General features: G+C 35.5%; 1 pseudogene; it reads right to left on the bottom strand.

Moving 5' to 3' along the window:
• On the bottom strand, positions 1 to 25,270 carry LOC113342000 (annotated as a pseudogene).
• Between the last annotated feature and the right edge of the window lie 1,401 nt (positions 25,271 to 26,671).

A 26,671-nucleotide genomic window follows, 5' to 3' on the forward strand; every position in this document is an offset into this window, starting at 1 on the left:
TCATCTCTTACATACCTGCAATAAACACCGAAAACAATAAGAACCAAACAACAACCCGATTAACAATTTCAAATAACATATACCCTATTATTTGTACCAACTATATCGACTACTATATTCATAATCATAATAGTACTAACTGAATAGTGTCAACAGTTGGTTAAACATACGAAGAGCAGACTACCTTCTTGATCCATCATCAATACCAACAACAAACTACCTCTAACAGTACCACCAATACACATCTAAAATCCAGAGAACCACCAAATTACATAACAATATTGCTGGAACATCCACCGCCACTGTTGCAAACACTAACCCCGGCATTAGTACTACTACTACACATCGAGTTTATTAAGAGATAAGACTGAATTTCATTTTTGTGATGCCATTAGATTCATAACACTAATTAATGCTGCAACAACCCCACCCACCCTCCATTAGTACAACAAAAACTAGCATTACCACCTGCACAACAACCATTACCAACACCAGTACTGCAACTACTACTATCACCTCCACTACTGCATCAACAATCACCACAAAAAAAACAAAACAGAAACCACCCCCCAATGCAGCAACCACTACCACCACCACTGCTTAAAACACAACAACCACCACTATTGCAAGGTTAACTGGAGTCACCCAGCATACACTTATTCCATTGAAAATGCTAATATCAAATTATAAATTGTGCAAAGTCACAATCTAGTTATTGTTGCTCCTAAGGGCAACTCTTACTAAGATACTAACTTAACAATGAACTAATGGTTGTACAGTAAATAAGTACAAAAAAAAAACAGCCTCTGTCTTGCTGTAACTAAAATGCTTGTAATTCATACCTGCTCTTAGATTGCTCAAAGTCTACAATCTTCTATCGGCTCGCGTAACATTGGTCTTCCAATCTGAACATTCAATAAACAATACCATCAACAACATTTATTTGAATAGAACATGAAAAAGCGGGGGTCTAACAACCGCACCCAGTATTTCGCTTAACAATCTGTATGGATTAACTCCAATATACTTTTAAGAGAATCAACTAGACAGTCAGAATCAATCTTAATAAAAGTATATCCAAGATTATATCTCAATTTCTCAATTCAATCTGCAATCAAACAAATAGGAACTTGCGAGCCAGATTGAATATAAGAAATAACTTGGACGGTATCAAGAACCAATATCCAAGTGTCAATCAATTTAATCAACAACCAAAAGGTTGGATTCACAATTGATTGAACTTACGCACAACCTGTTATATTTCAATTATATTGAAAATATATTGCGGAAAAGAAATAACACAGACACCATAAATTTTGTTAACGAGGAAACCGCAAATGAAGATAATCCCCGGGACCTAGTCCAGATTTGAACACCACACTATATGAAGCCGCTACAGACACTAGCCTACTCCAAATTAACTTCAGACTGGAATGTAGTTGATCCCTAACCAATCTCACGCTAATCAAGGTACAGTTGTGTTCCGTACGCCTCTAGAACCACGCCAGATTCTGCGCACTTGATTCCCTTAGCTGATCTCACCCACAACTAAGAGTTGCTACGACCCAAAGTCTAAGACTTGATAAACCAACCCGTCTCACACAGAAAAGTCTATTGAATAGATAAATCTGTCTCCCGCAGATATACCTATGAGTTTTGTTCCGTCTTTTGATAAATTAAGGTGAACAGGAACCAATTGATATACCAGACTCATATTCCCGAAGAACAGCCTAGAAATATCAATCACCTCACAATAATCTTAATCGTATGGTAGCGAAACAAGATATTGTGGAATCACAAACGATGAGACGAAGATGTTTGTGACTACTTTTTATCTTGCCTATCGGAGATTAAATATTGAGAAAATCTTAGAGAAGATAGTACTCAATACGATAGAAAACAACAAGATCAGAACACGCAACTACAGAGAAAATAGTTGGGTCTGGCTTCACAATCCCAATGAAGTCTTCAAGTCGTTAACCTACAAGGTTTTAGAAAAAACTAAGGTTAAAGGAGAATTGACTCTAGTCACAAATAGTATCACACAGGAGGTGTGGGGATTATGTTTCCCAGTTGCTAGAGTTCTCCCTTACATAGTCTTCAAATCAGGGTTTGCAATCAATGTTACCTTGGTAACAAAGCATTCAATATTAACAGTCAGATGAAAACCTGATTAGACTCAAGCTAATATCTTTCAACCATTAGATCGAACTTAGCCTATTACACACAAATGAAAAGTGACTTTATTTAGATATGGGTAACCGTACCTAAACGTGTACACCTTGTTGGCTCAACAATAGTTAACCAAAGTTATCCATATGAACACTTTGATGTGTGTTGTAACCACAACAAATTAATTAATATTTTTCCACCTAATTAACAAGTAATATAGTGTAGTCAAGTTCGTTCCCACGAGGAGCAAGAGTTTTAGTTGTTTAATTGTCACAAAAAGGGGGGGTTTGTTTTATAAAGCAAAAGAAAATAAACAAAACAATTCAAAGATCAAGTTGAAATCAATAAGAGAGACAAGATCAAGGAATCCTTCTTCGTTCCAAAACAATGATTCAAGTTATGTTTTTCATCCACATGTTATTAGTCACAGATTATCACCAACCGTAGGATAGCAGGTTCACTTAGCTAACCCCAAAACTCCTTATTTCGCTGAGTAACAGGTCCTCTTAGTTATCAGATTCTATTCAAAAGAACCACCTTGAGGTTCACTTACAAGATGTAATTCCCCAAATGCATTAAGATTTATGAATTTAGGTTTAGTACTAGTAGTTAAACTCGGTTCGCTTGGTCCACTTTCTAGCGTTGTTTTCACACACAATTGCTCCACGGAATCCATCCGCAAGGTCTTGTGTTTGCTACTTGTGTAAATATTCAAGAAGAGATTACTTATCCCCTAACTTTCACTAGCTTTAGATCAAATTAACAAATAAATTTAGCGTGCACTCTAAACAATCTATCAATCAACCATGAATGTATAAACATTCCTATTAGTAAAAACAAACGATAATCATGTGAAAAACTTCAAGGTAGATTTTAAAACAAAAACTCAAATCATGTTAAGAACTAGGAATTCATCCTCAATCAATAAGAAAATTATCTACTCATGTTTTTGAAATTCCCAAAAATAATTAAAGGGAGAATTTTTAAAGTACACACAAATAATTAAAAGAAGAATTTTGAAAGCAAGCAAAACCACAAGTGTTGTGTGTGTAGAGGTGTGCAAAAGTGTGTAGAGAAAAACAGAGAACTTCTCTATTTATATGCTTCAATTTCCTTGCAATCCTCCTAGGAATAGAATCCCTTTCCCTTTATAGCTCAACTTCCAATCCAAGTCTTTCTCAAATCTTCCATCTTCTGTTTTCATATTCTAGCCAAATTCTTCATCTAATTCCAAGTCCAAGCCTTCACACCCATGAGTCTACTCTTCACAAAATTCTGCACATAGTGGGTAGCCGGAAAAGTCCTCGAGATCACTGAAAAATCGGCCTAAAACGGCACCGGAATAGTGCTGCCGACCACCTGAGATTCTTCTCCGCTAAAGGAATATTCTTTCAGTCCACCGCCAAAGTTAACAGTCAGACTAAAGGTCTCTAACGGCCAAACGGGTTAAGAGGAGGAGTGATGTCAGACACCGAGTCAGCAACGAGCAGCTGCCTTGAGTTGGCTGAATGGTCTTACTCAACTGAGTTGGATCCGTCGTCGTCCGGTACTGATTTAACTCGTCGAGATGAAATCCCGACAGAGTTTACTTTGTTTCTCCGACATTTCCCGGCCAAATTCAGGCCTTTCTTTCCCTGTAACAAGCCTAACATTCATCTATTCATTCAATCCATTCTTCACTGTAACACTAACAGAGAGCCCATCTTCTAATTCCTTGCTCTGGATCTGTGTTGAGTTCTCTAACCCATATCACCAGCAGACTTCAACCACCATCATCAGTTCAGCACCATCACATGCCTGTTAATTCTTTAATTCATACACTCTCTTCCAAATTCAACGTAACCCATCTTCACAGTATATGAGCATCTCCATTTATCATCAGAGGCCATACCCATTTCTCAATTCTTCGAATCCCACTCATTTATCTTAAATTCAATGGCAAGAACAAACCCTTCTTCGATTCCACATCATCCATTAGAGCCATCAATTAATCCGCATTCTTCCCTGATTTGAACAGATTCAATGGCAGTATCAGCAACACCCCATTTCCTCTTCATCTCTCTATTCACCAGCAACTCAGCCTCATTCCCATGAAAATCAACAACATCAATTGGGTTCTTCTGTTCTCTAAAAACCCATCAATTCTTTTCGTCTTTTCGATCTCAGATTCAAACACCCATCTTCATCTGTTCTTCACAGTATCAGTATCCATCGATTTAACAGCATCGGCTCATAATTTCAACCACCAATTTCTCCTCTTCCCCTATATATCATAACATCTCAATAACGAGCTCGATTCCTCCTTTGATCCTCTTCTCTGTTGAGCTTAGATTAACCATCACCAATACTAGACGAAACCCATTCTTCCTTTATCATCTATTACCAACTCGAACTCACCAGATCCATTTCATAATGCGTCTTCTCTTAAACATAGATGAACCTTAATTTCTTCATTGTTTCACTCAACGACCACCACCAGAATCCATCGTTTAATTCACAGTTTCTTCTTTCGATTTCTCTCGGACCAACACCAACAGCCGCTGCTGCTTTCTCAATTTCATGAACAAATGATTGAGAAAAAATGATTCTTCTCGATTTAGGGTTACAAGTTGGGACTGAGTCCGGATCTGGGTACTCTTATGGGCCGCCCAATGACATCCCCGGCTAGCTTAATACATAGGTGCCATGAGTGTCTAACCGGGTGCTTTAAACACTTAAGTGGGTTGCCCCTTAACACTGAATGGACTCCAGATAATGTTATCCTATGAAATGACAATATTTTCCATTTCGCACAAATTGGGTGATTTCTTCTTCTTTTCCTCCGTGCGACTCCAAAATATCTAATAACTCAAAAACATGCGTAAAATACATAAACAATAGATAGTAAACAAGATGTATTCTACACCCTATCACACTTTCATAACAACCATATTCATCTTAACCATAACTAGTTCAAATGACTCAAATGAAACTAGTTATAGAGTTGTTCAATTGTTTATATTCTTATAGAAGTATACAAGACACAATTGAAGCAAAATCGATTTTGATTCACTTGAATCAATTCATGAACATTATAGCCACAGTTAGCAAAAGATTGCATCCTTATTATATAAATGTATCAGTTCATGAACAAACCAATTTTAGAACATAACCTACTCAATTATGCAAACGGGTACGCATACCTAAGTGGCCGGACTAAGTTTGGGTTCGCCAGTGTGCGAACGGGTACGCATACCTTCCAAAAATCAGTTGAATTTCTGGAACTTGAAACTCACGCCGGTATGCATACTAAGTTCCCGGACTTTCATTAACCAACCAGTACGTATACGGGTACGCATACTGTGTTATATCCAATCATGGTTAATTTTTATAAACTCCCATTTCAATAATTGAAACATTCTTAGAAGACGACAATAGCTGTCTCACACAAACTATTAGCTTCAAAGAAATTTTCAAGTGATCGAAATCAATATGAAACATTCCGAGTCTACATCAAATGACTGTCTCACACAAATCATGTAAGATGTTACAAGGCGATTTTCACATGATCACCTTTTGACTTTCGTCAAGAATATAAGATGAACTTGGTTAAAGAGAAAGCTTACCAACGCATATTTCAAGAAATATGTAAGCGAGTTAAACTCAGCTCGAAATATCAAATGTGTATAATCGAAGTCTATATAGTTATACGACTTTTGTCTCAAATAGGAGATAGAGTAGATATACTTTTGAGTGATAGATGAGTTCAATTCTCCACATACCTTTTGTTGATGAAGTTCCACAAGATCCCCTTAGTAGTTCTTCGTCTTCAATCGATGAACGTCGTGAAGTCTAATGCTCAAATACACTTTCTATCCTAATCTGAAACTTAGCTATAAGTAGACTAGAAATCAAGACTTATAGTTTTGACAACTAAACTTGACAAACAAGCTTGAGATAGCAACGCTTGCGAGTTTGATCGAGCAGTTCTCTAACAGAACACTAAGATCAGGAAAGCTGCAATGCAGTTAGCGAAGACTCATAATTTAGATTGCGCAAACAACATTGTCAACCCATTTGTCACACAGTAAAGCTCCAACTGTCACTAATTTCCTTATCTAGTTCAAAAACAAGAACACTCGAATCAGTATGCAGTGCAATATTAAATTACTGAAAACCAAAACAAGCATAGTCTTTGAACAAAAACTACTCATAAGCCAACGAAACTCAACAAACCACAATTCATCTGATTCCTTTAAACTCAATAATGCCAAAGTAAAATGGAAATGTAAGTACAGTATGTAACCATAACAGATAAGTAAAATGCATGTCAGGTACACATACAAAATCATATTAAAATTCACAACAAAAGCATCAAAATAATGAGAAAAACAAGTACATTTCATATTCCGGTCTAAAATATGAAGCTCAAATCATTAATTACTAAGCATAATATGATTCTATTCTAAAATGAGTCTAACAATTCCGCCACAAAAATAGAAAAAATCCATCTTGGATACTATTGAAAATGAAAAATCTTCACTAGAAACAAGTGTTTAACCATAAGAAAAGCATTTTATAACTAGGTATCAAACTCAAATACATACCTAAACATGATAAGAATTAGGCAATCGAAAATATTGGCATTCAAATTATTACAGTCACAAGAATAAAGCTAAAGAAGCTCAATTGAAGCATTAATCCCATAAAATCCAATAGATCTCAAACCACGCTCATGTGAAATTTCAAAACTAATCACTAGATTCAATCCCATCATCACACGTTTAGGAACAAAATTAACAAAATCAAAAAAAAAAAACACACACACAATCTGAAAGAGGGAATCCATGAATTAGGTCTAAGAATCTCACCATTGTTATAATATCTGAAGAAAGCAAACCTAAAATCATTGTTCTAACTTCAAGACAAATCCAATCAATATTGAAATAAATCCGCACTTTAGATTCAATTGGGGAATTTAAGTTCTCGTCGATTCGTTGGTATAACTAGATTGTCCAAGACGTGGTAGGGGGTGGGGGATGGGGATTATATGAGGTTGCGCTGGAACTACATGAGGTTGAGGTTGTGCTGGAACTGGTGGGATTAATGGAGGTGAATCTATTTGCAGCGGCGGGGGTGATGGCTGAGGAGGTGGTGGTGGTGGTTGTCGTTGGAGAGAGAGATGGAGAGAATCTGGATCTCAAAAGAAAAGAATAAAAATGATTGATATTGTGTAGGGAGGAGGATAAATGTGGCAAAAAGAAAAATATATTAATGGACCCAACCGGGTTATAGATTAAAAGGTACATTTATTGTATGATAAGGGTATTTATGAAGCCTATCAAAACAAGGGACGATTATATAATTACCACTAATAATTTTCTCTTTTGTTATGGGTTTATCAATTATTGTCCTCTTATTTTCTTTTCTTCTTTTTTCGGATCATAGATTATCATTCATCAATTGAATAAGAACTTTAGAAATAACTTATCAAGTATCGGCGTAAAAATTGATTTTTATGATTTGCAGAAAAAATTGTGCAATTCTTTGATAAGAGAAGGGAGAAAGAAAAGGATCTCGAGATAGTTTATTTTTATTTATTTTAGTTGATTAAATAAAATTCAACAAAAAAAGTAATGCGGTTATTGAAAATACTGTCGACATGGCGTTTTGTGAGTGGCAGGACTGGGACACCGATTTTAGGGACAGAGGATCTGGACCCATTCGAATTCGAGTAATCATTGGGTGAACACTGCTGCTAACGAATTAACACAAATAAGATAAGCCGCGGGGGAAACAGAGACAACAATCGTAATATAAATTTCATAGCAGTAAGAATAAGTAAACTCAAAGAAAATACAGAACCGTATCATTTTCAATCCTCAATGACTCAAACAGACGTAACCGTAGGTATTCACAAAAGAAGAGGAAGGTAGGTATTCACAAAAGAAGAGGAAGACGTCGTTACAAATTTTATGCCCGAGCCAGAGCTAGGATTACTTACACTTATGTGTAGTTTATAACCAACAAATTATAAGTAATGAATTTGGGCTACACGGTTACCTAGAGTCTAGAAGGCTTAAGTTGAAGGATTTACTGGAACACCGCTGCCACGGTGGGAGGGCCGATCGAATAGAAGACAAATAGGCCAAATTGAAAAAGCGAAAGTATCATTTTCCCTAAAACGGAAGGAGTATATCGTTTTATCAGTTGCAACAGAAAATTAGTTGGTGCATAAACCAAAATATGACTACATAATGTGATATGCATCTTTTGTGGTTGTTTGCATAATGACTATATATTCAATTTTCAAAAATTGTGCCTAAAAAGATAAACACCTCCGAATTTTTAGTAAAAACTCTAAATTGATATTGTTGTTTGTATTCATTGTGTATATATCTTTAAAATCTTTACAACGAGATAAAATTTGTAAGAGGCACGGATTTTTAGATATGTTATATTTTAGTTTGCTTGCCAATTATACCCCTAAAAAAATAGGATACATAAAGAATTACTCCTTCCGTACCTATTATATAGGCGGAGAAGTAGTATTATAGTAATTGAAAAGTAATATTTGTATTGGAACAAGGTAAGGATAAATTTGGAAAGTAGAAGAAATTTATGAACACTAAACATTTTCTTATTCTAAGAGAATACTACTTCTCCGTCTATATAATAGGTACGGAGGGAGTATTATAGTAATTGAGCTAAAAGGAAGGGATAATTTTGTCCAGTGAAAAAATAACCAAAATTTTGATCACGACAAACCATTTCCAATCTTTTTATCAAATTACACAATTATGTTACGTTTCATTTTACAGAAAAGTGGCCATAAAGGGACTCACTCCCTTCGTGCCCTCCGACCGGTCGGCCCAATTAACCGGCAGAGACAAAGTAGAAGGGCCAAATTATAATCTCTGTCCTTCAAATTCCGGACAATCCCGACCATTCTTTGCCCACATACATATACACCACCCTTCCTTAGAACATGGATTGATGATTACTTGACATTGCCCACTTTCCACCACTAAGGTAAGGTCATATTTCAGGTTTTAGTTCTGATGTTAAAATTCTACTTTGCCACAACTGTACGGGGATCTTGCAGACTTCCGACCTCTGAGATGACTCTACACGAAATTCTCAGCCAGGCCTACAAACCTAAACGTGTCATTAACTAGACCGGGTTCAAAATGTTGCCGATCAAGCACCATTGTCCCTTCACCTAGACTGTCTATGAATTGCAATGCAGCCTAAAGAATAATAGTATTAATTCCCCGCAGAAAATTGAAATCAAATATCCACCGAGTTTTAGATCCTTCCTTTGAAATTGAAAGTTTGTTTAATTATTTCCCTCGTGTGATACATCAATTGCTGTTGAGACTCTAAACAGAATCCAGGCTCGGAACCTCACATATCTGTATGCCTGTACATGGGATATGTTCGCCAACAAATCTCTACAAGTTTACTTCTTCCCAAGGCATTTTCTTATCCCCAAAAAGAATAAAAAGAAGAGAAACAATAGAGCTCTTTGTCGTTGTAATCAACTTAAAAGTACATCGTGTGGCGGAGTAGATAAAAGAATTTCTCTTTCCACCAGCTCAAAAATTTCCTTCAGTCTATTGGAGAATTTCTCCGTTATGTTTCGAGTAATCCTCTGCTGAAACTTGGTGCTTCTTACCCATGCTATCCCCAAATGAACGTCACACTGACATGGTGTACAAGAACCAGGATGGACATTCTCGATCTGATACTTCAAATGAACCTGTATCGAGAAAATAACAAATCAGGAATAGGAAACAGCTAACAATGTTACCTATATTGTTGGATGATTGTATATATTATCAATGAACAGAATGATCTAGTTTTTCATACGGGTAAGTGATCGCCGAATGGGACGTCATGGAGGGTCATAACCTCGTCTACGAACCACCCTTTACCGTCATCTGCAGGGGATTTTTGCTGGGTGCTAGTTACTTCTCCTCCAAATATCGAGACATGGCGATTAAACTTGTAACGAATATGTCTTTCAAAAACATCCGGCTTTACAGCTTCCCGTTCTGCAGTTGCATAATTAACACAACCAGACTTCAACATTACTTTGTATTCCAACTGACCCCCGTCAAATATTTGCATCAATGATGTAATCTGCCATCACCAAACACCATCCACATATACGTTCAATCACAAAAGAGACCGAGTCAAAAACATATAAAGGGATAGAAAGCCAAAAACAATTGGTGTAGCAAAGGTCGTATAGATTACTCACGTTTACCGGAAGTTCTGGAGAGTAAACTTTTGACATATTGGCATCATCATCTTCCACACCCAAAAAGGACCCAGTATCTTCAATCTGAATAGTTTTTCCATCTTGATCTTGATGATCTTCTGCCATCTTTCCTTTCTGCTCGGGAGTTAAGAATTTGTTCTCCACAATGCCGTGATTGTTCTGTTAGTACAACGGACCAGCTTAAGTTTAAGGAAGTACAAGCAACTTAGAAGACTCTCTGTGCATAATTTACCGCTGTATTGACTTCAGAAAGAACATATCACCTGCTGGCCACATTGAAAGATACAAATGATTGGAAGTGAAATCTAAGCCTTCCATCTTCGTCCTGAGACTTCGCATCAAGACCACGACCTGCTCGAAGAATAATAGCCAGCGAGGGACTACCCACTGATGCTAGAGATGGGGGGACTACTAGAACATCATCAACATCTTCCCAGAGAAAGAAGAATTTTGTCTTATGTCCAAACAAATTCGCATAGAACCCGACTATTCTGGCGGATAGAAAAAGGCGGCCCTGCAGCAGTACCAATTTCGGTAAAAATCATCACTTTTGAAGAATAACAAAAACTTGTGAACTATGCAGACCAATATTGCTGGTCTTTTTATTGTAACAGTCATACTCCAGCTATTTCTTAGAAAAATGCACCCATAACCACATCCTCAATAGCCAAACACAGTCTGAATAGGCCAAAACTAGTTTTCGTCACGGGAGTTATTACAAAAACCTTACTTGGTGAAGGAATGTAATGAAAGAAGCAATAATTCGCACCTGCAAAGGCATCTTTCTCTTCAGGGAGCACGCGAAGTCGTTGATAAGAAATTCTTCTGGTGGCAAACCAAACAATTTTTGGAATGCGGAATTCTTTCGAGGTGATCGGAGATTTAACTGCAAAAGATAAAGCATAAGTCATACATGTAAAAATTAAATTAAGGGCCATCTTCAATGATGACAGTCTAAGGAAAAACCACTGACCAATATTCTGGGATGTGAACTATCAAGGATAACCAACACATCTATACTGTGAGTACGGTGCAAGGGATTCCTTAAAATGATTGAAGCATAGTTGTTACCTTCTTACCGACTTCCTTCTCCATCTTAGTAAGATACTCTTTAATGGTTTCAACTCCATTATTATTATCTAAGAAGATCCTCAAGTGCAACTTGGACTGAGACGCTTGTGCACGTTTTCCCTTAAGGTTTACCCAAATGTCAGCTAGTTCCGTAGATGCGTGCTTCAGAAAATTGATCTCCGCATGCCCAAGTGAGGTGGCTTGGTCAAAAGGTCCATCAAAATCAATAACTTCGACATCCAACACTGAAGGTGGTTCTTCCATAGCATCAAACTCCAGTACCTCTGCATAATATTACTGGTCAGCTACGCAGAAAACTTTCAGCTAAAAGTAGAAAATCCAAAGCAACTTGATAACTCACCAGTCCATCGAGGATCACATGTTTGAAGCTTGACCGAGCTTGTTCTAGTCTTCCCTTTGCATGTGAAAACTACATAGGGGTCTGAAAAACTGTTCGAATCTGCAGATGCGATATCACTTCCTTCAATCAAAGCTACTGTGAGCATCCATCCGTCACCTTGGGATTTGACTCCATGATCACTTCCTACAGAAAACACATACACAATCAAAATATATTTATCATCATATAGTAAAGATGGATACAGTTATATATACTTGAATTTCACTCTCTAAAGTTGTTAGAAATGTGAACCTTTTTGCAATCTAGCCTGTACAAAGTGCATTATCATATTATATACATGTTCAACTTGAAGAACCAAGATTCCTATGGTGAACAACTCCCCAAAGGTGTCTGGTAAATCCAACCCATTGAATTCCAATCCTGGAAATTTGCCACGTCCTGATAATAGGATGTGCAACACAACATATAATACCACGAAAATAGTGGAAACGACTGTGAAGTTACAGAAGTACTCGATAGCCATTTGCCAATCTGACTGTTGCTCTGTCTGCACTGTTGCCAACACTTGGTCCTTATCCAATAATTCAGTGGAGTTCAGAAGTTTAAATTTCTGAGCAACAAGTTGGCGAGCTCATCAAAGCTTTCCTTGTGTTGGAGAATACGGTACACATCTTACCACCGAGAAGATCAAGAGAGGACCAAGTCAGCTGCAAGTTTATAGCTCTACCTAGTCAACATAATTTGTTATCTTCTAGGGTTTATTATTTATCCTATGATCCTATAGGATCATCGATGTAATTGTAAATCTTATCTCTCTGAGTTTAGAGATCTCTAATACAATTCATCCTTATGGATTTTATCCGTGGACGTAGATCGAGTGACCGAACCACGATAATATGTTGTGTCTTCACCATTTCCTATCACTGATTTCATATACCATCCTTAAATCTATGATGGTACAGAGCAGGAAAAGATTCATTACTTATCTGTTTTCTTTTTCGATGATGTTTTCGTTTCTTCCTGGTGTTTGATCATCAGTTATCTCATCACTCTAATTGAGTCTGTTTGGAGTTTACATGTCAAAGATAAATTATCAATGTTTTCTGTATTTTTTTTATAACATCATCATCACTGTTTTTTATCCAGTTTGCTTCTGCTATCGGTTCTCGATGATCTTTCTTTTTTCTCTCTTTTTTTACATATCAAATATTGCTTCCGCAATCTATTTTTTTTCTCTTGGAAGTTAGTTTCTCTGTCAATGATAATCATTGGGTTTACCGATCCAAATTCTTTCTTTCAGAAGACCTTTTCATTCAAAATGGTATTTGTTTCCCGTTTCATGTCTTGCTCCCATGAGCTAATTAATATCTTCTTAAACCGGTGATTGATTATTTTATGGTCGTTTGATATTTTTCATGTAGTTTTCCCATATAGATGATAATGTTTTTGCATCTGTATCCTTATTTCCAACAAATATAATTTATTATAATTTTTTTCCCCATCTTATATTCTTGTTGTCAAGAAAATGATTCAATTTTTTTTTTGGAATATCTCATAAAATACTCCAAACTCTATCTTTTAATACCATCTTTGGAAAAGGGCCCATGTCCATGGGTGTGCGGTCCAGATTTTGTGTCTTTTGGTTTTCCCCTTTCCATGTATACATATGTATTATGTCCATGTAACCAAGAGAATATTGATCAATAGAGAATCCTTCTCCTTCTCCATTTCTTTCTTTTTCCCTATCTTTTATACTAAAACACGTTATCATGCCCGATGCCATACCGCAGAGCGATTGATTTTTTTTCTTCTAAATGGATGATAAACACAAGTTGTTTGAATCAAAAGTTGGGTTCGGATTTACATCAAGGAAACTGTGGAATCAATCTTTAAGCTAAGTATTTCTGTTCCTTTTCTTTTGATTTTGGCAAGTTTGATTTGATTGAATTTAATTTATTTTAATTCAATGGATGAGAAATCTGATTTGATTAATATTGATATTAATATTAATTAACGGAGGAAATGATTCAATTTTATTTTGATTATGAATTAGGGATTCGTTTGTAATCAGTAATTATATGGTAGTATGTACAAATTAATCATTGTCGTATCTCATACTGGGTATTAATCTTTGATGTGTGAAGGTTTATACTAATCAGGGTGGCTTGGAGTTTGGGACATGATTGAGATCGGGTGTTCTTCATCTGTTCGCGAGGAGAAGAAGGGAATCTGAAAACTGTAAAGTTTCTGTTCGGTCCAAGTACCGGTCCAACTCCCAGCCCAACCGGTTCGATCCAAGTCCGGCCCAACCCGAACCGATTCAACCCGGTTCGCACAGTTTCTGCGACCTGTTCCTGTTTTTCTGCTTTTGGGATGTGCGCGGCTCCGGTTCTGTCTATATACATGGGGACCAAAGCCCAAAGGTATGTAGCTATAACACCAATGTGGGCCTTTACACTAAATACTTGCTAGGCTTGTTTGTTTGTTTTTAGAACATGCCTAGCTTTGTTTATTTTTGACTTAAGATAAGTCTATATCGTAAAAATTGTCAATTTAATTATGAGTGTTGATCATTAAGAGTTTTGGATTTAGTGTTATTTTATTTTCTTGAATATGATATTGACTATAATTGAATGGTGTGTTTTGTTTAATTTTTTTTTTGAAGCAGTGTTTTGTTTAATTGGTTGTACCAACTCGATTCAAATATATTTATTTGGGGTTTAAAAGTACTTGAGCACCATTATTGTGTATTTGATATTTTCTGCCCAAATTTGAATGTTTTGTGGGATGTAATCCGCTTGCTCGACTATTAAACAGTCGGTAGTTTCAAAACATACGTTCAAATAAAATCACATGTATTCCATTTTTTGTGGAAGAACTCACAAAAGATGACATGAGTCATAAAATTTTCATTTCTCTACTTCATCCATAATGCCAACGAACCGGTATATGTTGAAGTATGAAAACAATTATCTTTAGTAATATATTCAACCTAAAGTAATTGGTTGACATGTGTAGTGACATTCTCTTGGAATATTGAGATAAAGAAATTTATCAAATTAAGATAAATGTAGCAAAATTGAAAATGGAAAAAACCCAAAGTAATGAGGGTTAGACGTACCGACTCATATAAAGCATGTGAAAAGGGACATATATATCATGTGACGAAAATATTTAATTTTTTTCCCCAGCAGGAATGAGACCAAAGTATAGGTATCAATTGAACATGGGATCAGCTAAAATGTAATTCTAGCTCTCATCATAAATAAAAGAGTTGGAAACGCACCTGGTCATGGGTGTTGGTATATACAATGTAATGTGTACGTATATCATAGTAACAACCAATTTTCACATAAACTTTAATGGAAACAAGAACTTTTCCTGGCCAATCGAGCGCAACACTGCTCATTTTGTTTTTCAAGATAGAACAAAGACGTCGCAAAATCTCTAGATGTACCAAGAGATAATCACACCTTGTTAAATTCCCAAGTAACCCGTGCAAATGGATATCCTGTGGAACATCAAAATGATGAGAATGTAATTGATTGCATCTTTTATAATCTCTAATATATTTGGAAGGAAATATATTTTAGAGAAACTAATGAGTCAATGTAGTGCAAAGTAATTCACTATAATATTTGGATTATTGAATCCATATTGACTCTGACGATGAAATGTTGGAAACTGACTCACACAGGATTTGGGCATAACCATAAAGAAACTTTGGTTGTGACATGATGATTGTTTTGAAAGAACTCATACAAATATCACTTTATTTTAGTGAACGAAAATGGGAAAAAGATTGACATAATGCAAAGTGACGACATATCTCTCATTAAGTGTTTTCTAAATTACTAGATGCACAATCCCCCTTCCCATTATGCTTTTAGGTAAGAAAGCATATCACTCATTTTTACAAAATCTTCAGTAAAACAGGATCGAGACCATCCTAAGATGCAAATGGTAAAAATTCCATATTACAAAGAAAACAAGGTGAAATTTAGAAAAATATTCATGCAGAATGCGGACTATTAAAGTGATTGATGGATCTAGTGAATGTTTTGACATCTTGGACTAATTATAGTTCCCAAGAAATTTGCGTTTGAAAATTCCTAGCACATATTACACAATGTAAAGTGCAAAGGCTAACCACCCTTGTTAGTGCTAGAGAATTTACATCAAAAAAGGACTTGATGAATATTGCATGTTTAATAGGCTCAATATAGAGCATCTTATACCCAATGGTCTCGCAGAGGCTACCATCAAAGGTTACAGATGGTGTCTAAGGAATAGGTTATGCGTACCAACCTACCTTTATTTCTTTGGGGATATGCAATATTACGCACATCTTTACTTAATTCGTTTTAGAACCCAATATTAGTCAACCTTTTATGCGTACCAGTTGGTAACTGAATTTAAGTTTGACATTTGTGTTCTTACGCATTTTTTGGTTGCACCATATATGTACCATTACGAGTCCACATCGTACTATGATGGGTCACGAAAATGATTAAGTAATTTTGTTGGATATTTACTCTCAACAATTAATCGCATTTTAAAATCTTTGGCAGGAGATCTCTAACCGCTGGATTTGCAGGCTATCACTTTAATTAATGAGACAGTCTTCCCGTCGTTAGGGGAATATAAGAAAAAGTATGTTCTAAGGGAACGCCATGAATTGTCGTGGTGTGTTCCTACTGTGTCTCATATTGATTCTTGTACTCCACAAATGTAAATATGAAGTGACAAAGAATAATCAATTTTCAGAATGTACACTGATGTCGCTAAAGTGACAAGATCACACATACCAGCTGCAAATATTCCTGCAAGGTTAGAAATCCTAAGTATGGGGTACACCCTAGACTAAGGTGTTGCAAATACACTTGGTGGAAGTGTAGTTGAGGCCGTGGCTCCATAAAGGAAGATGGAGAGACCACCATGTTCGATTAATGCTCACCTAAAAAGGAAGTAGATGAGTAAGGCACAACCTAATTTGTATCATTAATGAAATCGTCTCATTTGATTGTCTTTGACTATGTCCATGAATCAATAATGGAGGACGCTCCGAAGTTTTAAATGATTCCAGAGAACAATGAAATCCTGACGGATTATGAGAATGCACACGAGTCAATGGAAGGATCATGCGTGCACAATGATGATATAATCCATAAATATTTGCTCCATAAGTAGAGCACAATGAGATCGATGCTTTATATTGATTAATTTCAAATAAATAACATATTTGGCCTACACAATCCAAGTAGAACTTAGTTCTTTGGAAAATATACAGGTATTTGGTGTGGTAGTGCTAACCAACCAAGTGTAAAGCCTATGGGACATACGTGATTATTTGTCATAAAGCATAGTGGGAAGAATGAAGTCTCAAAGTATCAAGACTCGCCTTGTGGCGCGAGGTTTCTCACAAAGCCCTGGAATTGTTCTCTTATAATGAACGTTATAGAGTTTCGCTACTTAGTTAGCTTGGTAATTTCAGAAGGACTTGAAATGCAGCATATGTATGTGGTTACTAAATATATCTTAAAGAATCAAGATATAGAAGATATTTACAAAAGTACTTGATATCCTTTTGTTTCCCAAATCAAATGACTCTAAACCACAGAGTGCGTTTACAGTTAAATAGAACGCTCATTTATAGATTGAAGCAATCAGACGGATGTGGTACGCCCGTCTAAGTGACTATTTGATTTGGAGGGGATAAACAAGTAAGTTATTTTTATTTGTGTATTCACAAGAAAGTTCCTGATTTGGAATTGTAGCAATCTATGTTGATGGTACATACATGATGGGTACTCTTGACGTAATAAGAGACCTTAAGAGCTATTTGAAATCCGAATTTGAGATGAAAAATCTGGGGAAAGCTCGACCGAATACTGAGATTGTGGTATATTATTCCACCAGTTTGTATATGTCTAAATTTGTCAGGAAATTTAACAAAGACATGCATCCTGATAGCACTCCTATGATTAGTTGAAGTACAAAATAAGTAAATGACCATTTTGTCAAAAGAAAGATGACGAAGATGTGTTGGGATATGAAATTACCCTATCTAAGTGCAATAGACGCATTTTTGTACTTAGCATAATGTACTCGAACAAATATTTCATCTTTAGTGAACTTGTTAGCTAGATATAGCTCAGCGCCAACGCAACGTTATTGGAATGGTATAGTGAATGTAATCATGTGCTTAAAAATATCCATTGACATAAATTTGTTTTATCCCTACAAAGACATTAAAAGGAATGCTAATGAAAGTGCAATCCAAAATTTGTTGATTATGAAGGAACAATAATATTTTCTCTAACGAAAGTAATCAAAGGAGATACGGTAGATTATTTTCTAAGTCATTACCAATATTCAGTTTCGAAAAATAAATGACTAAAGGAACTGTCTGGAACAACTCTGAAAGTAATCAGGGGGAGATGCCGACATCAGGGGGAGGATCCAAGGATATGATGTCGACATATTTTACTTCGAAGTTGAATATGTGTTGTACTCTTTTTCCCTCGAGAGAATAGTTTTTCCCAAGGGGTTTTGTTACTCGACAAGGTTTTTAGCGCGACAACACTAAACACATCAAGTATGTTGAACGTTGAAGACATAAAGATCGCGTTGATATCACTGAAAATATCTGAATCAAAGAAATGAATGGCGATAGTCTGTTAAGAAATGTAACTTCCAGAATCAACAACATGGTCTTACAAACATTCATGTCACCAAAGTAAAGTGTGATAAACTCCTTTTGACCGCATTAGACTAATGAAAATTGTCTGACATCAGGGGAGCATCTAATGGTGTGTTGAAATATTTTCCTTCACCAAGGTTACTTTTTCCTATAGGGTTTTGTTTCTCATCAAGGTTTTTAATTATAAAACAACAAACACCGGGAATTAACTTCCCATAGTAAGCTATTGTCTTTTCCAGAAGGATTTTTTGCCTAAGAAGTTGTGAAGCAACTAATCAACTTCAACGAAGCAAAGTGATCATCTGCAACAGATCACCTTTACTTGCATCTTCCACGTTGTACTCTTTTCCCTTCGTCAAGGTTTTGTCCCACTAAGTTTTTCCTTGTCAAGGTTTTAATGAGGCAACATATACACATCCAACTATGTTCTAAGTTTACGTTATATTGTACTCTTTTCTTTAATTCAGATTTTTGTCCCTCTGGGTTTTTCTGACGAAGTTTTAACGAGTCAATTAACTTAGAACCGTCGATCTTTGAAGATCGTATTGCATGTGATGAACTACATGTAAAATACGAGAAAACATATGAAGTAATACATGTGAAGAGTTTTACCAAGGTTTTATCCAACTAGATTTTTTTCTTGTCAAAGTTTTAATGAGGCAATGGACTTCGGCACAAGTCATCAACGAGAACGACATTTGAAGGACTATATGTGAAGCACTATGTATTAATTTTTGTTATTGAACCGCACAAGGGGGAGTGTAAAAGGTCCCATTCCCATGGGTGTGCGGTCCAGATTTGGTGTCTTTTGGTTTCCCCTTTCCATGTATACATATGTATTATGTCCATGTAACCAAGAGAATATTGATCAATAGAGAATCCTTCTCCACCTCTTTATTTTTCCCTATCTTTTATACTAAAACAATATTTTATTTTTTGTTTTTCCTCGGCTCCTCAATTGATTCCTTGTTTTGATTTTTAATTCACAATTAAACCCATTAAATCCAATTCCCAACATCTAACAGCTAGACCTAGTCAACATAATTTTTTATCTTCTAGGGTTTATTATTTATCCAATAATCCTATAAATAGGATCATCAATGTAATTGTAAATCTTATCTCTCTGAGTTTAGAGATCTCTAATACAATTCACCCTTACGGGTTTTATCCGTGGACGTAGGTCGAGTGACCGAACCACGTTAATATGTTGTGTCTTCTTCATTTCCTATCTATGATTTCATATACCATTCATAAATCTATGATGGTACATAGCAGGAAAAGATCCATTACTTCTGCTATCTTTTTTCTTTTTCGATAATGTTTTCGTTTCTTCCCGGTGTTTGATTATCAGTTATCTCATCACTCTAATTGAGTCTGTTTGGAGTTTACATGTCAAGATAAGTTATCAATGTTTTCTGTATTTTTTTTTATAACATCATCATCACTGTTTTTTTATCCAGTTTGCTTCTGCTATCGGTTCTCCATGATCTTTTTTTTTTCTTTCTCTTTTTTTTTACAGATCAAATATTGCTTCCGCAATCTATTTTTTTTCTCTTGGAAGTTAGTTTCCCTGTCAATGATAATCATTGGGTTTACCGATCCAAATTCTTTCTTTCAGAAGACCTTTTCATTCAAAATGGTGTTTGTTTCCTGTTTCACGTCTTGCTCCCATGAGCTAATTAATATCTTCTTAAACCCGTGATTGATTATTTTATGGTCGTTTGATATTTTTCATGTAGTTTTCCCATACAGATGATAATGTTTTTGCATCTGTATCCTTATTTCCATCAAAGATAAAAAAATTCCCCATCTTCTATTCTTGTTGTCAAGAAAATACTTCATTTTTTTTGGAATATCTCATAAAATCCTCCAAACTGTATCTTTTAATACCATCTTTGCAAAAGGGCCCATGCTCATGGGTATGCGGTCCAGATTTGGTGTCTTTTGGTTTTCCCCTTTCCATGTATACATATGTATTATGTCCATGTAACCAAGAGAATATTGATCAATAGAGAATCCTTCTTCTTCTCCACCTCTTTCTTTTTCCCTATCTTTTATACTAAAACACGTTATCATGCCCGATGCTATACCGCAGAGCGATTGATTTTTTTTCTTCTAAATGGATGATAAACACAAGTTGTTTGAATCAAAAGTTGGGTTCGGATTTACATCAAGGAAATTGTGGAATCAATTTTTAAGCTAAGTATTTCTGTTCCTTTTCTTTTGATTTTGGCAAGTTTGATTTGATTGAATTGAATTTAATTTAATGGAGGTGAAATCTGATTTGATTAATATTGATATTAATATTAATTAATTAACGGAGGAAAGGATTCAATTTTATTTTGATTATGAATTAGGGGTTCGTTTGTAATCTGTAATTATCTGGTAGTATGTACGAATTAATCATTGTCGTATCTCATATTGGGTACTAATCTTTGACGTGTGAATGTATGTACTAATCAGGGTGGCTTGGAGTTTGGGACATGATTGAGATCGGATGTTCTTCATCTGTTCGCGAGGAGAAGAAGGGAATCTGAAAACTGAAAAGTTTCTGTTCGGTCCAAGTACCGGTCCAACTCCCAGCCCAACCGGTTCGATCCAAGTCTGGCCCAACCCGGTCCAGTTTCTGCGACCTGTTCCTGTTTTGCTTTTGGGATGTGCGCGGCTCCGGTTCTGTCTACAGGGGAACCAAAGCCCAAAGGTATGTAGATATAACACTAATGTGGGCCTTTACACCGAATACTTGCTAGGCTTATTTTTTTGTTTTTAGAACATGCCTAGCTTTGTTTATTTTTGACTTAGTCCATATCATATAAATTGTCAATTTAATTACGAGTGTTGATCATTAAGAGTTTTGGCTTTAGTGTTATTTTATTCTCTTGAATATGATATTGGCTATAATTGAATGGTGTGTTTTGTTGTTTTTTTTTTTTGAAGCGGTGTTTTGTTTAATTGGTTGTACCAACTCGATTCAAATATATTTATTTGGGGTTTAAAAGTACTTGAGCACCATTATTGTGTATTTGATATTTTCTGCCCAAATTTGAATGTTCTGTGGGATGTAGTCCGCTTGCACGACTATTAAAGAGTCGGTAGTTTCAAAACATACGTTCAAATAAAATCACATGTATTCCAATTTTTGTGGAAGAACTCACAAAAGATGATATGAGTCATAAAATTTTCATTTCTCTACTTCATCCATAATACTAACGAACCGGTATATGTTGAAATATGAAAACAAGAGTATTATCTTTAGTAATATATTCAACCTAAAGTAATTGGTTGACATGTGTAGTGAGATTCTCTTGGAATATTGAGATAAAGAAATTTCTCAAATTAATATAAATGTAGCAAAATTGAAAATGAAAAAAAGCCAAAATAATGAGGGTTAGACGTACCGACTCATATGAAGCATATGAAAAGGGACATATATATCATGTGACAAAAATATTTAATTTTTTTCCCCAACAGTAATGACACCAAAGTATAGGTACCAATTGAACATGGGATCAGCTAAAATGTAATTTTAGCTCCATCATAAATAAAAGAGTTGGAAACGCACCTGGTCATGGGTGTTGGTATATACAATGTAATGTGTACGTATATCATAGTAACAACCAATTTTCACATCAACTTTTATGGCAACAAGAACTTTTCCTGGCCAATCGAGCGCAACACTGCTCATTTTGTTTTTCAAGATAGAACAAAGACGTCGCAAAACCTCTAAATGTGCCAAGAGATAATCACACCTTGTTAAATTCCCAAGTAACCCCTGCAAATGGATGTCTTGTGGAACATCAAAATGATGAGAATGTAATTGATTGCATCTTTTATAATCTCTAATATATTTGGAAAGAAATATATTTTAGATTAACTAATGAGTCAATCTAGTGCAAAGTAATTCACTATAATATTTGGATTATTGAATCCATATTGACTCAGACGATGAAATGTTGGAAACTGACTCACACAGGCTTTGGGCATTACCATAAAGAAACTTTGGTTGCGACATGATGATTGTTTTGAAAGAACTCATACAAATATCACTTTAATTGAGTGAACGAAAATGGGAAAAATATTGACAAAATGCAAAGTGATGGAATATCACTCATTAAGTGTTTTCTAAATTACTAGATGCACAACCCCCCTTCCCATTATGCTTTTAGGTAAGAAAACATATCACTCATTTCACAAAGTCTTCAGTAAAACAGGATCGAGATCATCCTAAGATGCAAATGGTAAAAATTCCATATTACAAAGAAAACAAGGTGAAATTTAGAAAAATACTCATGCAGAATGCGGACCATTAAAGTGACTGATGGATCTGGTGAATGTTTTGACATTTTGGACTAGTTATAGTTCCCAAGAAATTTGCGTTTGAAAACTCCTAGCACATATTAGACAATGCAAAGTGCAAAGGCTAACCAACCTTGTTAGTTCTACAGAATTTATATCAAAAGGACTTGATGCATATTGCATGTTTAATAGGCTCAATATGGGCATCTTATACCCAATGGTCTCGCAAAGGCTACCATCAAAGGTTACAGATGGTGTATAAGGAATAGGTTATGCGTACCAACCTAACTTTATTGCTTTGGGGATATGAAATATTACGCACATCTTTACTTAATTCGTTTTATAACCCAATATTAGTCAACCTTTTATGCGTACCAGTTGGTAACTGAATTTAAGTCTGACATTGTGTTCTTACGCATTTTTGGTTGCACTATATATATGCCGTTACGAGTCCACATCGTACTATGATGGGTCACGAAAAATGATTAAGTAATTTTGTTGGATATTTACTCTCAACAATTATCTGCATTTTAAAACCTTTGGCAGGAGATCTCTTACTGCTAGATTTGCAGGTTATCACTTTAATTAATGAGACAGTCTTCCCGTCGTTAGGGGGATATAAGAAAAAGTATGTTCTAAGGGAACGACATGAATTGTCATGGTGTGTTGCCACTGTGTCTCATATTGATTCTTGTACTCCACAAATGTAAATATGAAGTGACAAAGAATAATCAATTTTCAGAATGTACACTGATGTCGCTAAAGTGACAAGATCACACATACCAGTTGCAAATATTCCTGCAAGGTTAGAAATCTTAAGTATGGGGTACACCATAGACTAAAGTGTTGCAACTACACTTGGTGGAAGTGTAGTTGAGGCCGTGGCTCCATAAAGAAAGATGGAGATACCACCATGTTCGATCAATGCTCACCTAGAAAGTAAGTAGATGAGTAAGGCACAACCTAATTTGTATCATTAATGAAATCATCTCATTTGATTGTCTCTGGTTTTAATTTGGAAAACCTAGAAGTTTCCATTCAAACTGAACAGACACGTCTCTTCCCATAAGCCACCATTGATGGCTTTTGGAAGCGTTTGTTGGTGATGAAACGACACTACCAACAGGCATGAATATCCCTATAAGTAGCGAAGATGTTCTCCCATTCTCATCGATTAATTAAACCTGTTTTTCCTCTCTTTCTAAAGCATCATCAGAAACCTCTCTCGTGTGTTCTTGGTTGGGAGGGTAGAAATAATCGTCAATTGATATTGGGAGGGTAGAAATAATCGTTTTGATTACGCCTATCACATACCTGTTGTAATCGCCAATTGATATTGGGAGGGTAGAAATAATCGTCTAAAAGAAATATATTCGAGCCTTAAAAGTCAAGAGTACAACAATTTCTTCTGTGTTTATTTCATCCTCTATTTGAACCCATTTTCCAACATTCTTAACATGATTCCTTAAAGATACCCGTGCCCAGCATAATTTCTAATACTGGTCTTTCTATAACTTCCTTCTACAGAAATTCCCATTTCGAAACATAATCACATTGCATAGAAATTGAATGTAAAAAGACCCAATTCTAAGTTCAATCAAGGTTTTCAATCCTAAAATGTTCGAATCCTAAAAATTAAACATTAATATAACTGGACGATTGAAGGGAGTCCTTCTATGTGTTCAGTATGGGAGCTAAAAATGCAATTCCACGCAACGCTTTTTTTTTTTAATTTTTAATCGCAAAAATTGGACTCCAATTGGTGTTTTTTCAACGAAATTGGATCGCCAATCATAGAGTCATCAACCAAGACTGTGATTAGGCGTAATCAAAACGATCGGAAGTCGAGCCGATTGACGGTAATTGCGGCGTGAAAATGGCCAAAAATCCATCACCTATACTTTTAATTTTGATCTTGACCGTTGATTATCAGCAAAATTCAGCCACAAGATCGAAAATATGCCGTTGCTATTACATAATTGTTACAAACAATTGTTACAAAACTGTTACATAATAAGTATCACCTAAATGTTATTAACCTAATGTTACAAAAACCGTGACAAAACTGTCCCAAAAATTCATGGCCTTATAGTTCCGCCCACTCCCAAACTTCAGTCGGCCCCCCACCACATTGCGGTAATCTAGTTATAACTTGAAAGAAAGAGGAAAAGGTAAAGTGAAAACATACCAGAATCCTTGCTATTAGAGATTGTTGTTGTTTATTATTATTATTTCTCTCTAAAGAAAACCAAGTAGGAGGCAGAGTTTGTTTATCTTCATTAATTACCGACCATCCTGGAATCCTAACCTTGCCCAATAACTCACCATGAACATTATTAAAAAACCCATGATCTTGTTCAATGTTATATTCATAAACAGAAACAATAAGTTCATCATCCATATCATGTACCCTAAACTTCATTCCATATTGGATTCATATTTTTCTTCAAAACTCTTGTTTTCGATTTGTATTTACCAACCTGTAACTTCACCAACGCATTTGTTGCTCCTTGCAAAGTTGATAACTCATTAGCTTCTAATACATACACGTAAAGTCTCATTTTATTTTATTTTTCTTCCTCCTGAATTTTTTGGGATAGTCCATTAACAAACATGGAGTATGCCATGAAATGACACGTGAATATATGAGTTTTGAAAGTAAAACCGACTGATTATAGTACTATTTTCCATCAAAACGGTGTGGGGAAATATTAAATAAAATTTGTTAGCATAAAATTTCAGGTCTCTTTTCCATGGGAGTATTAAGATGTTGAAAAAGGATTGAAGAGATTTCTTGGTTTGTGTTTGGTAAAGACTAAAGAGTAAGCGAGGTGCTTTGTTACTCACGTGCAAAGTGCAAAGTGTCATACCGTTGTTTTGGAAACAAAAAAAAGGGTAAGGTATTTGTAAAGTGGATACAATTATTAACGGGGTGATATCAATTGTCAGGATCTGGTAAAATTTGTTTGTTCTATATGGAATAGTATCACCCCCGAATAATATTGATATCTCTTTATAAATCGTGCCAAAAAGAAACAGAAGAACGAAAAACAAAAAGGAAAAATGACGGTGGAGTAGAATCGGTTTTCAAAACCATGAATTAATAAATTTGGGGCATTCACAAAATTATAAATACATGAAAGTTATTAATATAAAGAGTTACTCATAGATAATATAAAATGGTCGAATTATAATTTCGAGTACCATTTCTTCTCCAATCTCAAAGTACAAGATTTGGGTATTGTCGTGTTAGATCGCTCTTTCTCTTCGCGATCTTTTTTTTGCGATTTGTATCTTACTTTGTATTTATTTCATGTTATGATGTACTTTTTTTCTTTAAAACCATGACGTAAACGTTTCTTATGGAATGAAATACTTATGGTTTAATGAAAAAAGAAAAAAAATTGTCATACATGCAGTGTTGTTGTTGAGACAAAAGGAGAGGGAAAGGTAGTCACATCCAAAAAAAATAAAAATAAAAAATGATGAAGGAATAGAGTCGGCTTTCACAACCATCAATAATGAATTTACGGTAGAACCTCTTTAATTAATACTCTTGGTAATTTATAAAATTATTTAATATATGGAGGTTATAATATTAATATAGGGAGGTACATGTTATGTTTCCACAACAAATAACACACAGAATCGGAAGAATTTGAGAAATATGGTTAAAAAACCAGCTTGAGAGAGAGAAGAAGAACTATACTAATTTTCTCATTTAATACTTAGCCGCCTCAGGTGTTTTTCTTACACATTTATTGGCTCAAACCTAATCGAAATTGGTTAACAGCAAGTGGAC

Source organism: Papaver somniferum, unplaced genomic scaffold (assembly GCF_003573695.1).
Source record: "Papaver somniferum cultivar HN1 unplaced genomic scaffold, ASM357369v1 unplaced-scaffold_33, whole genome shotgun sequence".
NCBI lineage: Eukaryota > Viridiplantae > Streptophyta > Magnoliopsida > Ranunculales > Papaveraceae > Papaver > Papaver somniferum.